This window comes from Emys orbicularis, chromosome 7 (genome assembly GCF_028017835.1).
Source record: "Emys orbicularis isolate rEmyOrb1 chromosome 7, rEmyOrb1.hap1, whole genome shotgun sequence".
Classification (NCBI taxonomy): Eukaryota; Metazoa; Chordata; order Testudines; family Emydidae; genus Emys; species Emys orbicularis.
The window spans coordinates 78098140-78115648 of record NC_088689.1 but is presented as its reverse complement, the minus strand read 5'-3'; positions in this window follow the sequence as shown (position 1 = coordinate 78115648).

Below are 17509 nucleotides of genomic sequence, written 5' to 3'. Positions count from 1 at the left end.
TACAATCGAATGAGATATTAATGTCTAGCAGATCAAGACTTTTAGAATGATACCTCATAAGGCATACTTTGTACAAAACATATCCTAATTATATGACGGTGAATATTGCGGTGCCAGGGTGTCACAGGGGGAAACAGTAGACATGAAATATTTTGACTTTAGTAAGGCTTTCGACACAGTCTGATAGGACATTCTCATTAGCAAACTAGGGAAATATGGTCTAGATCAGGGGTTGGCAACCGACGGCACGCGTGCCAAAGACGGCACGCGAGCCGATTCTGAGTGGCACGCTGCCTGCCCGGTGAGAGGAGGAGGAGGAGGAGGGGCGGAGGGGCCGGAAAGCACCACGCTGGGGGAAGAAGGGGGAGGAGGGAAGCTTAGCTGCCGCAGGACCAAGCTTCTGCCTCCTGCCCCTGCAGGGGAGAGTGGTGGGGGGGGTCCCGGCCCCCCGCCCCACTCAGCCCCCCCGCCCATCGCTCTCCCCTGCGGGGGCAGGAGGCAGAAGCTTGGTCCTGCGGCAGCCAAGCTCCCCCCCCCCGTTTCTTCCCACAACGTGGTGCATTCCGGCCCCTCCTCCTCCTCCCCCCTCTCCCTGCCGGCGACGGCCCTTGCGAGGGGGAGCCGAGCCGAGCGGCAGCGTGCTCCCTGCTCCGTAGAGCAGGCAGAGAGAGGTAGGGATGGGCCTTGGGGAAGGGGGTGGAACAGGGCATATCCCTCCCAGCCCCCTGCCATGAGCCGCTCAGGACAGGGGGCTGGGAGCACCCCCACGAGCTGAGCACCCCAGCCTTCTGCCCTGCACCCCCCACACCCTCCCAGCCCTCTGCCCTGACCTCCCCCCAACACCCAGCCTTCTGCCCTGCACCCCCACCCTCCCAGCCCTCTGCCCTGCACCTCCCCCCAACACCCAGCCTTGTGCCCTGCACCTCCACACACCCCCAGCCCTCTGCCCTGCACCCCCCCACACCCAGCCTTCTGCCCTGCACCTCCACACATACCTCAGCCCTCTGCCCTGCACCCCCCCCACACCCAGCCTTCTGCCCTGCACCTCCACACACCCCCAGCCCTCTGCCCTGACCTCGAGTCGCCCCCAACACCCAGCCTTCTGCCCTGCACCTCCACACACACCCCAGCCCTCTGCCCTGACCTCGAGTCGCCCCGCTCAGCCCGCTGCAGGCCTAGGTGAACAGAACCCCAGGCTGGAAGCGGGCTGAGCAGGCTGGCGGTGTAAGATCAGCATTTTAATTTAATTTTAAAGGAAACTTCTTAAACATTTTGAAAACCTTGTTTACTTTACATACAGCAATAGTTTAGTTATATAATATAGACTTATAGAGAGAGACTTTCTAAAAAACGTTAACATGTATTACCGGCACGCGAAACCTTAAATTAAAGTGAATAAATGAAGACTCGGCACACCACTTCTGAAAGGTTGCCTACCCCTGGTCTAGATGAAATTACTATAAGGTGGCTGTATTCAGGGCCAGCCCTAGACCAAATGGCATGTCAAGCGAAGGGCATCTTCAGTGCCTCCCCGCATTTGTTAAAAGGCTGGTTGACAATATTCTAGGAGGTTCAAGGAAAATGTAGTTCTCAGAAAGCCTGGAAGGTTCCATGAGATTCTACAAAGGTCCAGAACATTCTAGGAAGTTAGTAAAAAATGAATCCACATAAAGAATACCTGAAACAGTTTACTTCAAACATTCTATTTTCCCTTTTGTTGCTAACAACAAAAACGGCACCCTCCAAGCCCAGCACCCCAGGCAGTCGCCTGGGTCACCAGCCCCTAAATCCATTCCTGGGTGTATGCAGTGTAGGTGTAGCCATGTTGGTCCCGGGCTATTAGAGAGACAAGGTGGGTGAAGTAATATCTTTTATTGGACCAACAACAGAGCTAAAGAAGAGCACTGTGTGGCTCAAAAACTTCTCTCTCTCTCTCTCTCTCTCTCTTACCAACAGAAGTTAGTCCAGTAAAAGATATTCTTCTTCGAGTGCTTGCTCATATCAATTCCAATTAGGTGTGCGTGCGCCGCGTGCATGATCGTCGGAAGATTTTTACCCTAGCAACTCTCGGTGGGTCGGCTGAGGTGCCCCCTTGAGTGGCGCCCTTATGGCGCCGGATATATGCCCCTGCCAACCCAGCGCCCCCTCAGTTCCTTCTTACCGCCCTTGACCGTCGTTGGAACTGTGGAGCGCGGCATAGCTGATCTCCACATCCCTAGCTTTTCTCGTTGTTAGATAGTTCTTTAGAGTAGTTTAATAGTTTTAATAGTTGTAGTGTAGTGATTAGTAAGTTGTGTAGTTAGTGTAGGTAAGTTGAGGAAACGGGGTTATCCCCGTCTTTCCTCCCCGGTGCAAGGGCTCATGCCCAAGTCTCCGAGTTTCAAGCCTTGCTCGGCTTGCCTCAAGCCGATGCCTATAGGAGAGCCCCATGACTCCTGCTTGAAGTGCCTGGGGGAAAGCCATCAGACAGATAAGTGCCGCATTTGTAAGTCTTTCAAACCCCGAACAAAAAAGGAGCGGGACTTTCGTTTGAAGCAGCTCCTTATGGAAGCGGCACTTAGCCCTGTGCCCCCGGCACCACGCGCAGATCAGGCACCGTCAGTCCGAAGCGCGCCTCCGGCACCGGAACGACCTGGCACCAGCAAAGACTCCCGGCACCGGGCTTCTCCAGCACCGTCGAAGACGTAGCACCGGTCGCTCTCTCCTCAGGCTAGAAAGCAGCGTAAAGTACCTGCTGTCCTCCACAGCCACAAGCTCTGCCTGTGCCTCCTTTGGAGCTTCGAACAGTACCAGACTGACCCTCGGTGACGCCTACTCTGGCACCATTGATTCCGGCGCCGCAAGCGACGTTGAGTCCGGTGCATATAAGCTCCCTGGTGCACAACGTGGTTGAGCTTGGTCTGCCATCTACTCCAGAGACCTTTTCCACCGCTCGCGATCTAATCGCGATGACTGAGGCTGGATCGTCTCAGCCCCCGGCACCGCCAGTGCGGTCTGTTCCCTCTATAGGGAAGCCCACCTTTCTGCGACCTCCGTCGCATACTGAGACAGCTCGGCACCGATCCGGCTCCCGATCCAGGTCGTGGTCCCGACGAAGGTCCCGGTCTCGATGCCGCTCGCAGTCCCGGCACCGATCCTCATCTCGGCGCCGGTCGTACTCGCGGCACCATTCTATCTCAAGAAGATCTCCTTCCCGGTATGATCGGTACCGATCCAGCTCTCAGCACTGGTCTTGGCACCGGTCTCCTCGCAGCCGAACTCGGCACCGCCGGAGCCGCAGGTCCTCGTCTAGGTCGAGATCACCCTCCCGACACCACTACGACCGTCGGTCCCGATCCCGGTACCGCTCAAGTGCCTGGCACCGGTCTCCGGCCCTCACGCACAGACCGTCAGACCGTCTGGGTACGGTGCAGCATGTGAGTTCGGCACCGCCCTGGCCTTCATGCCTGAATTCGACGTCTTCCCAAGCGGGCAGTGGGTATCACATCCTGGGTCAAGAAACGGATGGTGCTAGTCAGCATGATGAAGAACAGGACCAGGGGCCACCTCAGTGGTCCTTCTGGACCCCCTGGACATACCACCAAGCCCAGGGGGCTCCCTCGGGTGCTTCTCGATCTGCCCATTCGGAGCACCAAGTACCGGAAGCCACTGTGAGCCGCCCCCCTCAGGTGGCCTCAGATGCGGCGACCATACTGCCTGAACAAGCCCAGGACCCTAGTGGGGTAGAACCAGGGCAACCGGACCCTCCTCAGTCTGAACTTCCCCAGGATCCGTTAGTCCCAGGGCTGTCCTCATCTTCGCCTGATGAGGCAGTAGCTGGCACATCCACCTCCGGACCACCCCCTATAGACCTTCGTGCACACCAAGACTTGTTAAGGAGGGTGGCACAAAATATGAACCTTCAGGTAGAGGAGGTGGTGGAAGTTGAGGATCCTGTGGTGGACATCTTATCTGCTGATGCCCCCACACGGGTAGCCTTGCCTTTCATTCGAACCATCCAGGATAATGCCAATACCATCTGGCAATCCCCAGTGTCTATCCCTCCCATGGCTAGAGGGGTGGAGAGGAAGTACATGGTCCCTTCAAAAGACTATGAATATTTATATGTGCACCCACAACCGTGCTCCCTCGTTGTGCAGTTTGTCAACGAGAGGGAGAGACATGGCCAGCAAGCGGCCGCCCCTAAGTCCAAGGACGCTAGGCGCCTGGATTTGTTCGGGTGCAAAATCTACTCCACTGGGGGTCTACAGCTCAGGGTGGCTAACCAACAGGCCCTCCTGAGCCGTTACAATTATAATACCTGGAACTCGATGGGAAAATTCAAAGAGCTGGTTCCCCAGGAGTCCAGGGAAGAATTTGGGGCCTTGCTCAAAGAAGGCAAGAAGGTGGCGAGAACTTTGCTACAGGCGTCTTTGGACGCTGCGGACTCAGCGGCCAGAACTCTAGCTTCGGGAGTGGCTATGCACCGCATTTCCTGGCTGCAAGTATCCGGTGTGCCTCCGGAGTTGCAGCAGACTATACAAGACCTGCCCTTTGATGGGCAGGGTCTATTTTTGGACAAAACTGACCCCAGGCTACAAAGTCTGAAGGACAACCAGGCCATCATGCGCTCATTGGGCATGCACACCCCGGTGACACAGCATAGGTCCTTCCGGCCACAACCTCAGCGCACCTACCCTAACCCTTGCCCACGACAGGACTTCACTAGACGCCGTGGCCGGGTTGGTAGAAGGAGACAATCTGGTCCTCAACCTGGCCAGAATCAGGGCCCGCCAAGACCACCGGTGGGACCCAGACAAAACTTTTGAAGGTGCGCCCGAGGGCGGAGCACCAGTCTCCATACAACATCCTTCCCTACTTTTCTACAACCGCCTCTCCTTTTTCCTCCCTGCGTGGTCCCATATAACATCAGATCGCTGGGTCCTACGCACGGTGGAAACAGGATACCATCTTCAGTTTGTTTCGCGCCCCCCCCTTCCCACCCTCCCTCCCCGTCCCCTTCTCATGAGCAACTCCTCTTACAGGAGGTGAGGGCGCTCCTATCTGTTGGAGCGGTAGAGTAGGTCCCAAAGGACTTGAGAGGCAGGGGTTTTTACTCCCGTTACTTCCTAATCCCCAAGGCAAAGGGGGGACTTCGGCCCATCCTGGACCTGCGCGGACTCAATAAATCCATGGTAAAGTTGAAATTCCGCATGGTCTCCTTGGGGACCATTATCCCTTCCCTGGATCCCGGAGACTGGTACGCCGCCCTCGACATGAAGGACGCGTATTTTCACATTGCAATTTACCCTCCACACAGGCGCTTCTTGCGCTTTATGGTAAACCACAAACATTACCAATTTGCCGTCCTCCCCTTTGGGCTGTGCACGGCGCCGAGAGTGTTTACCAAATGTATGTCCGTCGTTGCTGCCTACCTCCGTCGACATTGGATACAAGTGTTTCCATACCTCGACGACTGGCTCATCAGGGGCCGGTCCAAGCTACAGGTGAGGTCTCATCTTCAATTCGTCAAGAGATTGTTCAGGCAATTGGGCCTTCTGCTCAATACCGAAAAGTCCACTTTGGAGCCAACCCAAAGAATAGACTTTATTGGAGCAACCCTGGACTCCAATCTCGCCAGGGCGTGCCTACCACAGGCCCGCTTCCAGTCCATGGCGACCATTATTCACGGCCTCCAAAGATTCCCGACCTCGACAGCACGCACGTGCCTCGGTCTTCTGGGTCACATGGCCTCATGCACCTTCATGACCAGACACGCCAGGCTTCGCCTCCGTCCACTTCAGACCTGGCTCTCATCTGTATACCGCTCAGGCCGAGACAGTCTGGACAGGGTATAACTGTGCCGACGGGAGTCCTAGCCTCTCTAGCTTGGTGGCTAAACCCCAGCCTTGTTTGCGGGGGAATGCCATTCCATGCCCGACAGCCCTCTCTGGCCCTCACTACGGACGCGTCTTCTCTGGGCTGGGGCGCTAACCTCGCGGACCTTCGCACACAAGGGCTTTGGTCCACACAAGAACTAGCCCTACACATCAATGTACGGGAACTGAGAGCAGTACGCCTGGCGTGTCAGGCATTCCGCAAGCACCTACAGGGCCGTTGTGTCACGATCTTCACAGACAACACAACGGCCATGTTTTATATCAACAAACAAGGCGGAGCTCAGACGTCCCTCCTCTGTCAGCAGGCCATACACCTCTGGGAGTTCTGCATAGCCCATGCAATCGACCTGGTGGCATCGTTTCTCCCAGGAGTCCAGAACACCTTGGCAGATCGCCTAAGCAGGTCCTTCCTAGCTCACGAGTGGTCAATACGTCCGGACGTTATCCATTCTGTTTTCCGGAAGTGGGGATTTCCCCACATAGACCTTTTCACCTCTCGCGAGAATTGGAAATGCCAGGTGTTCTGCTCTCTCCAGGGACGCTCCCTGGGTTCCCTGTCGGACGCCTTCCTGATGCAGTGGAAAGACCACTTGCTCTATGCCTTCCCTCCATTTCCGTTGGTCCACAAGGTCCTTCTGAAGTTACGCAGAGACAAGGCCTGCTTAATCTTGATCGCTCCAGCGTGGCCCAGACAACACTGCTACACCACACTCCTCGATCTGTCGGTGACCAAGCCAATTCCTCTTCCATTGTGGCCAGACCTGATCACTCAGGATCACGGCAGGTTACGCCATCCGGACCTGCAGTGTCTTCATCTTACAGCGTGGATGCTGCATGGCTGACACAATCTGAGCTGCGTTGCTCCAGTTTGGTGCAGCAAGTTCTCTTAGGAAGCAGAAAGCCCTCCACTAGGTCCACATACCTGGCCAAGTGGAAACGCTTCTCCTGCTGGTGTGCCCTAAACAATGCTGTCCCCCTGCAGGTTCCAGTATCTACCATCCTAGATTACCTCTTGTCACTCAAACAACAAGGCCTAGCGATCTCGTCCATCAGGGTACACCTGGCAGCGATTTCGGCCTTTCACCCGGGCGAAAATGGCCGCTCCATTTTCTCCAATCCCATGGTCAGCAGGTTCCTCAAGGGTTTGGAACGTCTGTATCCACAAATCCGTCATCCGACCCCTACGTGGGACCTCAGTCTGGTCCTCTCTAGGCTCATGGGTACCCCCTTCGAGCCGATGGCCACCTGCTCGCTTCTGTACCTTACCTGGAAAACAGCTTTCCTCATCGCTATCACATCGGCGAGACGAGTATTGAACTTTGGGCCCTCACATCGGATCCACCATACACGGTGTTCCATAAGGACAAGGTACAGCTGCGACCACACCCCGCCTTCCTCCCTAAGGTGGTGTCTGCCTTCCATGTCAACCAAGACATCTTCCTCCCGGTCTTCTTTCCGAAACCGCACGCTTCGCGACGGGAGCAACAGCTACAATCCCTAGCCATTCGCAGGGCTCTTGCCTTTTACATCGAACGAACGAAGCCATTCAGAAAGACGTCCCAACTGTTCGTAGCGGCGGCAGTCCAGATGAAAGGCCTCACGGTCTCTTCGCAGCGAATCTTGTCTTGGATTACATCATACATCCGTGCATGTTACGACTTGGCTGGTGTCCCAGCTCCACGACTCACTGCCCATTCCACTCGGGCTCAAGCTTCGTCCTCTGCCTTTCTGGCTCATGTGCCCATACAGGAGATCTGTAGGGCAGCGACTTGGTCATCCGTGCACACTTTCGCTTCCCACTATGCCATAGTGCAGCAGTCCAGGGATGATGCGGCATTTGGTTCACCGGTCCTTCACTCCGCGACATCTCACTCCGACCCCACCGCTTAGGTAAGGCTTGGGAATCACCTAATTGGAATCGATATGAACAAACACTCGAAGAAGAAAAGACGGTTACTCACCTTTGTAACTGTTGTTCTTCGAGATGTGTTGCTCATATCCATTCCAAACCCGCCCTCCTTCCCCACTGTCGGAGTAGCCGGCAAGAAGGAACTGAGGGGGCGCTGGGTCGGCAGGGGCATATATCCAGCGCCATAAGGGCAAATATCATTCTGGCATGTATTAATTGCAGGTGGCAAGTCTCTCTCTCTCTAGTCAGGACTGGAGAGGCCTCAGCTGGAATACTGTGTCCAATTTTGCGCAACACACTTTAGGATCAATGTGGAGAGAGTCCAGATGAGCGCAACAAAAATGATAAATTGTTTAGAAAACATGACCAACAAGTAAAGGTTGAACAAACTGGGCATGTTTAGTCTAGGGAAAAGAGGACTGGGGGTGGAGGTGGGGGACTGATCACAGTCTTCAAATGCTTTAAGAGCTGCTACTAAGAGGATGGTGATCAATTGTTTGCTATGTCCACTGAGGGTAGGACAAGAAGTAATGGGCTTAATTTTCATCAAAGGAGATTCAGGTTATATATTAGGGAAAAACTTTCTAACTATAAGGATAATTAAGCAGTAGAACAGGTTAGCTGAGGGAAGTTGTGGGATTGAAGGTCTTTAAGAGCAAATTAAACAAACACCAGACACGGATCGTCTAGGTTTACTTAGTCCTGCCTCAATTCAAGGGGCTGGACTAGATGATCTCTTGAGGTCCCTTCCAGCCCTACATTTCTATGATTCTATCATTCACTCTGTAAAAAAGACAAGTGTTCAATAAATATTTCTGTTCTGCATTTGGGGAAAAAAAAGAGGATATATTCTCATGATATGGTGATGATAACACTCTTTCCACTCCACTCGTATCTCTGGAGGATATTAAAGAGCAGCCACTGATGTTAGACATTTTTAAATCAGCAGGTCCAGACAGCTTGCATCCAAGAAGTTTAAAAGAGCCGATTAAGTTCATGCTTAACATTAAGCACCAGTAGTCCATTGACGTCAATGTGACCATTCACATGATTGAAGTTAAGCATGTGCTTAAATGCTTTACTGAATATGGGCCAGAGGGTTTAGCATCTTGCATGTCTGAGCCTCAGATGTGCAGGAAATTCAGAGTTTAATCTTAGCTTAAAAGAAATCCTTTTTGTGCACATTTTGTACACATTTTTAAGACATTAATAGACATAACTTGAGTATTTCTGGATTCACAGTAACATTAATGCATAAGGAAGCCTGAAATGTTAACATCCTTTTTAACCATCTCAGGTTTTTAGATAGTGAATCGAAAAAGCACAATGAAGCAGTGCTTATTATGATGTCTTTCATCGTATACAAATAAGAAAAAGGGTATTCTCCTCCCCCTCATCCCCGACTTTCCTCGGAAGCTGCAGTGGGTCTAGTTTCTGTTGTTTAGGGTATGGGTATTGGGTGGTCTGTGATAGGTCAGACTAGATGACCTGGTGACCCTTCTGGCCTTACAGTCTGTGACTCTCTGTCACGAACAAAGGCAGCCAACAGGAGAGTTTCAGAGGATGTAGCTATGGACTCTGCACTTGGAGGTAGCTGGACTTGGTGAGTTGTGTGTTTGGCCCATCTGTGCGTTGTTTATTTGGTCTCTGTGTATGGACTCCAAGACTGTGCTGCAGCTGAGTAAGCAAAGAAGACAGTTCTGTTTGCTGGTTCCTTGATAAGGACCACAGGGCTCTGACCCTGGGAGTGCTGATCAGCCCAGCTGTCTGAAGTCTCTGAGTGGTTTATCACGCCCTGGTGTAGAAGGGTGGTGCTGACCTGAGCTAAGCAGGGAGACTTCGTATAAAAGTCACTTGCTATGCAAACTCAAGAGCTGTGAACAGAGGCAGCTCACAGGGGAGTTCAGGAGAGCATTCAGAGAGGGAGTTGTGGGAAACTCTCTTTCCAGGTTCAGCTTTAAGTGTGATTCAATGGTGACCAACAATGGAACAGTGGTGGTGACCTGCAAAGGCTATGCCCCATTTTTTCTTTCCCGCCAGAAGAGATTTCCTGTGTATGAAGTACAAGTTGTTGGCTGTGCTGGAGGAAAACAGATTTTTGGATTGGCAAGGCAAGTACAGATGCTAGAGAGAATCAGAGACTCCTGAGCTAGTCTGGGAACATGGTGTAATTCTGTGATAGACCCACTTAGTTTGCCGGAGTCTGGAAGCGTGCCTTAGTCTCTGAGCTGTGCTCGGGGAGGCAGCCTGCAGCAGGGGTGCTGCCCCTCCACTGTCCCAGGTCTTTCTGCCTCCCCCCACTCTCTCCTTTGTAGCAGGCCTTGGTTCCTTCATTGGACACAGTTGGGTGCCCGCCTCCATGACTGGCAGCTACGTGTGGGTGTGGCTGGGCTGCTTGCCCACAGACAGGAGAGAAACCCCCCTTCCCTTCCTGCCTAAGGTCAGTATGGGGGTTGTAGACCCCATTACAGTACCTTATATGGTCATTCATGCAACTTTAATTGTCGTATTGCCTGACTTTTAATATCTAACTGTGCAACCTTCAGATACAATAATATAGTATTTGTATGGATTTTTTTGAGATTTTTTTTTTCATTTTAAAAAATTATTCTTTTGCACTATATGGCTAGACAGCAGCAAAATAATATCTTCCTCACCAGTGAGTAGATGTTTAACTGTGCAGTGACTGAGGCTATGTGCAGGTATGCAGTGAACATGTGCACTAACAGCATGCATGCACAGCAGTGTATCTTCACTCAGTGTTGGAAAAAAGTGCCAACAAAAACAACAGCACAAAATTTCAGACCCAAGCCTAGAATCTACAGGCAAGATTCACAAAAAGGACATAGGCTCACTATTGCTGCATGTAACTTTTAGGTACCATGCTGCCCGGTGGAATCCTCAGCCCTGAGTTAGGTGCCCAGGCTCCCTATACAGTATATTAGGTGCCTAAGAATTGGATTCACAAAAGTCAGCAAGATGAGTGGGGAGCCACCTAAACTAGCCCACAGGAAATGCCAAGGAAGAGAAGGAGGTGGCGATCCCTTATGTCCAATAGCCCAGTGGTTAGGGCACTCACCTGGGAGGAGGGGACCTGGGTGTAAGTCCTTGCTCCAAATCAGACTGTCTGGTTGGGAGGAGGGGCATCCCTTCCTTGGTTGTCTTTTGTCCAGGTTGGGCATGCCCAGTGATGAGCTGCCAAAATATTAACAACAGGTTCCCTCCTCCGCATCCCACAAGGGGGTCGTGGCGCCCCCCCCGGGACTCCTGCCCCATCCACCCCCCTTCCCTGTCCCCTGACTGCCCCCTGCCACCCCATCCAACCCCCCCCCCATTCCTGATGGCCCCCCGGGACCCCTGCCCTCTGACCGCCCCAACCCCTATCCACCCCCCCACAACTCCCCGAACTCCCCTGCCCTCTTCCAACACCCCCTCCCTGCCCCCTTAACACGCTGCCTGGAGCTGCTCGGCCGGGGCCGGGGCCACGGGGCCCAAGCCGGGCTGGGGCGCTTGGCCGGGGCCGGAGCGCTCGGGCGGGTCCGGGTCCGGGTCCTGGCCGGAGCCGCTCGGCCGGGGCCAGCACTGGCGCCGTGGGGCCCGAGCTGGGCCAGGCCGGAGCCATGGGGCCCGAGCTGGGGGCACATGGCTGGGGCCGGGATCGGGCGCTCTGCCGGGGCCAGGCCGGAGGGAGCCGCTCGGCCGGGGCTGGGGCCGGGGCTGGGGCCGGGGCGGGGCTGGGCCTCGCCTCCCTGGATCCCTCCTCACGCCCCCCCGCTCCAGCTTACCTGCCTGCCTGCTGCTTCTTTCAGGCTTCCCGCGAACATCTGATTTGCGGGAAGCAGGGGAGGGGGAGGAGTAGGGGGGCGGAGCGTTCAGGGGAAGAGGGGGACGTGAGCTGGGGCAGGGGGCAGGGTGGACAGCTGCCCGAGCCTTTGTTAAATAAAGCCCTTTTAGAACTGGTTGTCCCAGAAGAACCGGTTCTAAAAGGGCTTCTAAATTTAACAACCGGTTCCTGCGAACCGGTGGGAACCGGCTCCAGCTCACCAATGGGCATGCCATGAATACGCCTACTGTAGCAGGTCCAGCAGACAAGACAGGTGGGGGAATGCCTAGTTTGTGAATCCTGCCAGGCCTTAACTACTGAGCTGCTCAGCAATGTCAGTACTTGGACAACTCTGGCATGTGGGCACCTAAAGTATTTACCTGTAGAAACTTATCTCAGGACTGTAGGCACCTACAGGCTTAATGGCATCTCAGCAGGCATTCTGAGGAGCTAAATCAGTGGCTCCCAAGCTTTCCCGACTACTGTACTCCTTTTAGGAGTTTGATTGGTCTTAAAAGCTTAAGAACTACTTGCTGACAAAATCAGACATAAAAATATAAGAGTGTCAGCACACTATTACTGAAACATTGCTGACATTCTCATTTTGTAATTACAAAATAAATCAAGTGGAATATAAATATTGTACTTCCATTTCAGTGTATACAGCAGTATAAACAAGTCATTGTCTGTATGAAATTTTAGTTTGTACTGACTTTGCTTGTGCTTTTTATGTAGCCTGTTGTAAAACTAGGGGGGAGGGATAGCTCAGTGGTTTGAGCATTGGCCTGCTAAACCCAGGGTTGTGAGTTCAATCCTTGAGGGGGCCACTTAGGGATCTGGGGCAAAAATCAGTACTTGGTCCTGCTAGTGAAGGCAGGGGGCTGGACTCGATGACCTTTCGAGGTCCCTTTCAGTTCTATGAGATAGGTATATCTCCATATATTTATTTATAAATATCTAGATGAGTTGATGCACCCCCTGGAAGACCTCTGTGTACCCCCAGGGCTGTGTGTATCCCTGGTTGAGAACCACTGAGCTAAATGATGCACTTCGGTACCTAAAGTGGCAGCTCATGCCCAAGGCTCCGGACTTTAAACCCTGCACGTCCTGCTCCAAGCCCATACGAACGGGTGACCCCCATGACTCTTGCCTAAAGTGTCTGGGGGAATCTCATCAGACCGCAAAGTGCAGGATCTGCAAAGGTTTTCATCCCCGGACTAAAACGGAGCGGGACTTTCGTTTGCGACAGCGCCTCATGGAGGCGGCTCTTAGCCCTCAACCTCCAGCACCACGCCAAGACCCGGCACTGAGCACTTCGGTGCGCAGCGCCCCGGCGGCAACAGTAGGAATTGCACTGCGGCCGGACTCTGATAGAGATCCGCAGCACCGGCGTTCCCCGGCACCGCAGCCGACATCATCGGTCCGGCACCGCTCCCACTCACCTGGTCAGAAGTGGCACCATAGACCAGAAAAGGCTGGCCCACCTCAGCCAACCTCCCTGGATCCGCCCTCAGCGCCGCGTCCCGTAGAGGAGCAACCAGGGGCACAAGTGCCGACTTCGGCACCGTTGACTCCGGCACCGAGAGTGGAGCCATTGAGTCTGGTGCGTCTGGACTCCCCGACGCGTAGTGTGGTTGAAGTCCAGTTGCCATCGACTCTGCATACATTTTTGGCTGCAAGGGATTTGATTGCTATGACAGCATCGGCATCCCCTCAGCAGACAAAGGCACCGGTGCCGCTTATGTGGTCCCATCCCAGGGCAAGCCGGCCCTTATCCACCCACTGTCACTGTCCGTTGAGCCACGGCACCGATCCTGCTCTCGGCACCGTTCCTGCTCCCGACACTGCTTGCAGTCCCGATGTCGCTCGCAGTCCTGGCACCGCTCTCCTTCGCGGCGCCGATCGTACTCGCGGCACCGATCAGATTCCCAGCACCGCTCTGTACACCGGTCACTGTCCAGGAGCAGATCTCGGTCCAGACGCCACTCCCAACAATGATCCCCATCGCGGACTAGGTCCAGAACTTGGCACCGGTCCAGACCCTGGCACTGATCTAGGTCCTGGCACTGCTCCCCATCGTGGCACCGCTTTCCATTTTCGCGGTACCGATCTCCATCGCATCGACGTGACTCGGTGCAGACCCGCTCGGCACCACCGTGGCCATTGCATTCCGCCTCTCGTTCAACGTAGTCGGACGCGGGGTCGCGTCTATCCAACCACCGCCACTTGGATCACAGCCATCTGAACTCAGGGGCTGCTCATTAGCAGGCGCAGGGACAAGGTCCGGTCCAAGGGTCTACTCAATAGCCCTTTTGGACACCCTGGGGTATCACCAGGCCCAGGGTGCTCCATCAGGGGCTTCTCATTCAGCCCCCTCCGAGCCACGGGTGCTAGAGGCCACCGTCAGCCGTCCTGCTCCTGGGAGCATGGAAACTGGGGCGTCCTCCATCCAGGCTCCAAACCTTCCTCCAACTCCGCTTCCGGGTCCGGACGCTGAGATCGCTGGCTCAGGACTCCGAGACACAGCTCACCAAGAGGGCCCAGATGATCCTCTTCCTCCTGTGGCCTCCTCCTCATCCTCAGCTGATGAAGTGGTGGCAGGCACTGCTATTTCGGGTCCCCCCCAGTAGACCTCCATGCCCACCAGGACCTCTTACGCAGGGTGGCGCGGAATATGAACCTCCAAGCGGAGGAGGTTATAGAGGTGGAGGACCCTGTGGTTGACATTTTGTCCACTGAGGCTCTATCTAGAGTGGCCCTACCGCTCATCCAGACCATTCAGACCACGGCCAGGACAATCTGGCAAACACCCGCATCCATTCCTCTGACTGCTAAAGGGGTGGAGCGGAAGTACTACATCTCCTCCAAGGGATATGACTATTTGTACACACATCCACAGCCCTGTTCACTGGTGGTGGCCTCGGTGAATGAGAAGGGGCGCCATGGTCAGCCAGCCCCGGCACCCAAATCAAAAGAGGCCAAACGCCTCGATTTATTTGGGCACAAAGTTTACTCCTCGGGCGGCCTTCAGCTCCGGATCGCAAACCAGCAGGCGCTCCTGAGCTGATACAACTATAACTCTTGGAACTCCATTTTAAAGTTCAAGGAGCTGGTTCCTTCGAGTCCAGAGAGGAGTTTGGGGCCCTGGTGGAAGAGGGCAAGACGGTGGCAAGGACTTCATTACAGGCCTCGTTGGACACTGCATACTCTGCTGCTCAGACCCTCTCTTCAGGCATTGCAATGAGACGTATATCTTGGCTGAAAGCTTCCGGCTTAGCACCAGAGCTTCAGCAAACATTACAGGATCTCCCCTTTGACGGAGAGGGCCTGTTTTCAGACAAAACTGACTTGAGGCTTCAGCGCCTCAAGGACTCAAGGGCCATAATGTGATCGCTGGGGATGCACACACCGGCTACCCAGCAGAAGCCATTTAAGCCTCAGCCCCAACGCTCCTATCCTCCTCCTCGGCCGAGGCAGGACTTCTATAGGAGTCTCCTCCAACCACCAACCCGGACATGGCCAGGGCCCTTCCAAGCCCTCAGCGGGCCCTAAGCAAAACTTTTGAAGAGACGCTTGAGAACAATGTACCGGACCTCAGTCAGGATCCTACCCCACCCTTCCTGAATCGTTTATCCTGTTTTCATAGTGCTTGGTCCCTTATAACCATGGACCGTTGGGTTCTTCGCATGGTGGAAAGGGGATACTCTCTCCAATTTTCTTTCTCCCCACCCTCTTTCCCCATCCCTCTTCAGGGACCCTTCTCACGAGCAACATTCAGGAGGTTCAAACGCTCCTATCCATGGGGACGATTGAGGAGGTTCCAAGGGAGCTAAGGGCCAAGGGGTTTTACTCCCGTTACTTCCTAATCCCCAAGGCAAAGGGCGGGCTTCGGCCTATCCTGGGCCTGCGCGGACTCAACAAATTCATGGTAAGTTGAAGTTCCGCATGGTCTCCTTGGGCAACATTATACCTTCCCTGGATCCTGGAGACTGGTACGCCACCCTCGACATGAAGGACGCATATTTCCACATAGCAATCCATCCGGCGCACAGACGCTTCCTCTGCTTTGTGGTCAACCGCGCACACTACCAGTTCACGGTCCTTCCGTTCGGTCTTTCCATGGCCCCCCGGGTGTTCACCAAATGTATGGCAGTCGTGGCAGCCTCCCTTCGTCGGAGATGCATACAGGTATACCCATATCTAGACGACTGGCTCATCCGAGGTTGCACCAAAGAACAGGTGCAGTCCCACATTCAAGTGGTCACACACATATTTTCTTGATTAGGTCTTCTCATCAATGTGGCAAAGTCAACTCTAGAACCAACCCAGAGAATAGAATTCATTGGGGCGGTCCTAGATTCCGTGCGTGCCCGAGCCCTCCTGCTGGACGTTCGTTTCCACGCTCTGTCGGGCCTCATCCGGAGTCTTCAAAGCTTCCCAACCTCGACGGCAAGAACGTGCCTGAGTCTCCTGGGTCATATGGCTTCCTGCACATACGTGACCAAACATGCCAGACTTTGGCTCTGACCACTTCAGGCCTGGCTGGCATCTGTCTACCGCCCAGGTTGAGACAGCCTGAACCTGGTGGTCACTGTCCCGGAAGGGGTCCTGGCCTCCCGCCAATGGTGGCTAGACCCAAGGGTGGTATGCGGAGTCCCCTTCCACACCCCTCAGCCCTCCTTGTCCCTTGTCACGGACGTGTCAGCCCTGGGATGGGGTGCCCACCTCGGCGACATCCAGACGCAAGGTCTCTTCCCCCGTCCGATCTCTCTTTCCATATCAACGTACGGGAGCTGATGGTGGTGCATCTTGTGCGCCAAGTCTTTCAGGAGCGGTTGCACGGTCGTTGTGTGGCGGTCCTCACAGACAACACCACGGCCATGTTCTACATCAACAAGGGGGGGGCTCGTTCCTCCCCCCTCTCTCAAGAGGCCATTCGACTGTGGGAGTTCTGCATAGCCCATTCCATTCACCTGGTGGCGTCGTTTCTCCCAGGGGTCCAGAACACATTGGCGGACCACCTCAGCAGGTCCTTCCAATCCCACGAGTGGTCGCTCCACCCCGATGTCGTCCACTCCGTCTTCCTAAAGTGGGGATTTCCCCAGGTCGATCTGTTTGCCTTGCGCAGCAACTGCAAGAGCGTTTTGCTCCCTCCAGGGCCGCTCCCCGGGCTCTCTCACAGACGCCTTCCTACTCCCGTGGACGAGCAGGTTGTTTTACGCCTTCCCGCCGTTTCCCCTTGTACACAAGGTCCTGATCAAGACGCGCAGGGACAAACATCTGATTCTGGTCACCTCGGCATGGCCCAGGCAGCATTGGTACACCATGCTGTTGAACATCTCGGTGGACGCCCCGATTCCGCTGCCTCTCTTTCCGGACCTGATCACACAGGATCGCGGCCGCCTCTGTCACCCCGACCTGTGGTCCCTCTACCTCACAGCGTGGATGCTGCATGGCTGAGCCACTCTGAACTCCTCTGTTCTCGTTTGGTGCAGCAGGTCCTGTTGGGCAGCAGGAAACCTTCCACTCGGGCTACATATATGGCTAAATGGAAGCAATTCTCATGCTGGTGCTCTCACCACGACACACTTCCCCTCCAAGCGTCCGTGCCTCTCATTCTGGACTATCTCCTGAACCTGAAGCAGCAGGGCCTGGCGATATCATCCATCAGAGTTCACCTGGCGGCCATCTCAGCTTTCCACCCAGGAGTGAATGGCCGATCTGTCTTCGCCAACCCCATGGTTGGTAGGTTCCTCAAAGGCCTGGACCATCTATACCCACAGGTATGACAGCCTGTACCCACGTGGGACCTCAACTTGGTCCTCTCCAGACTTATGGGACCCCCGTTTGAACCCTTGGCCACACGTTCCCTTTTGTACCTCTATTGGAAAACAGCTT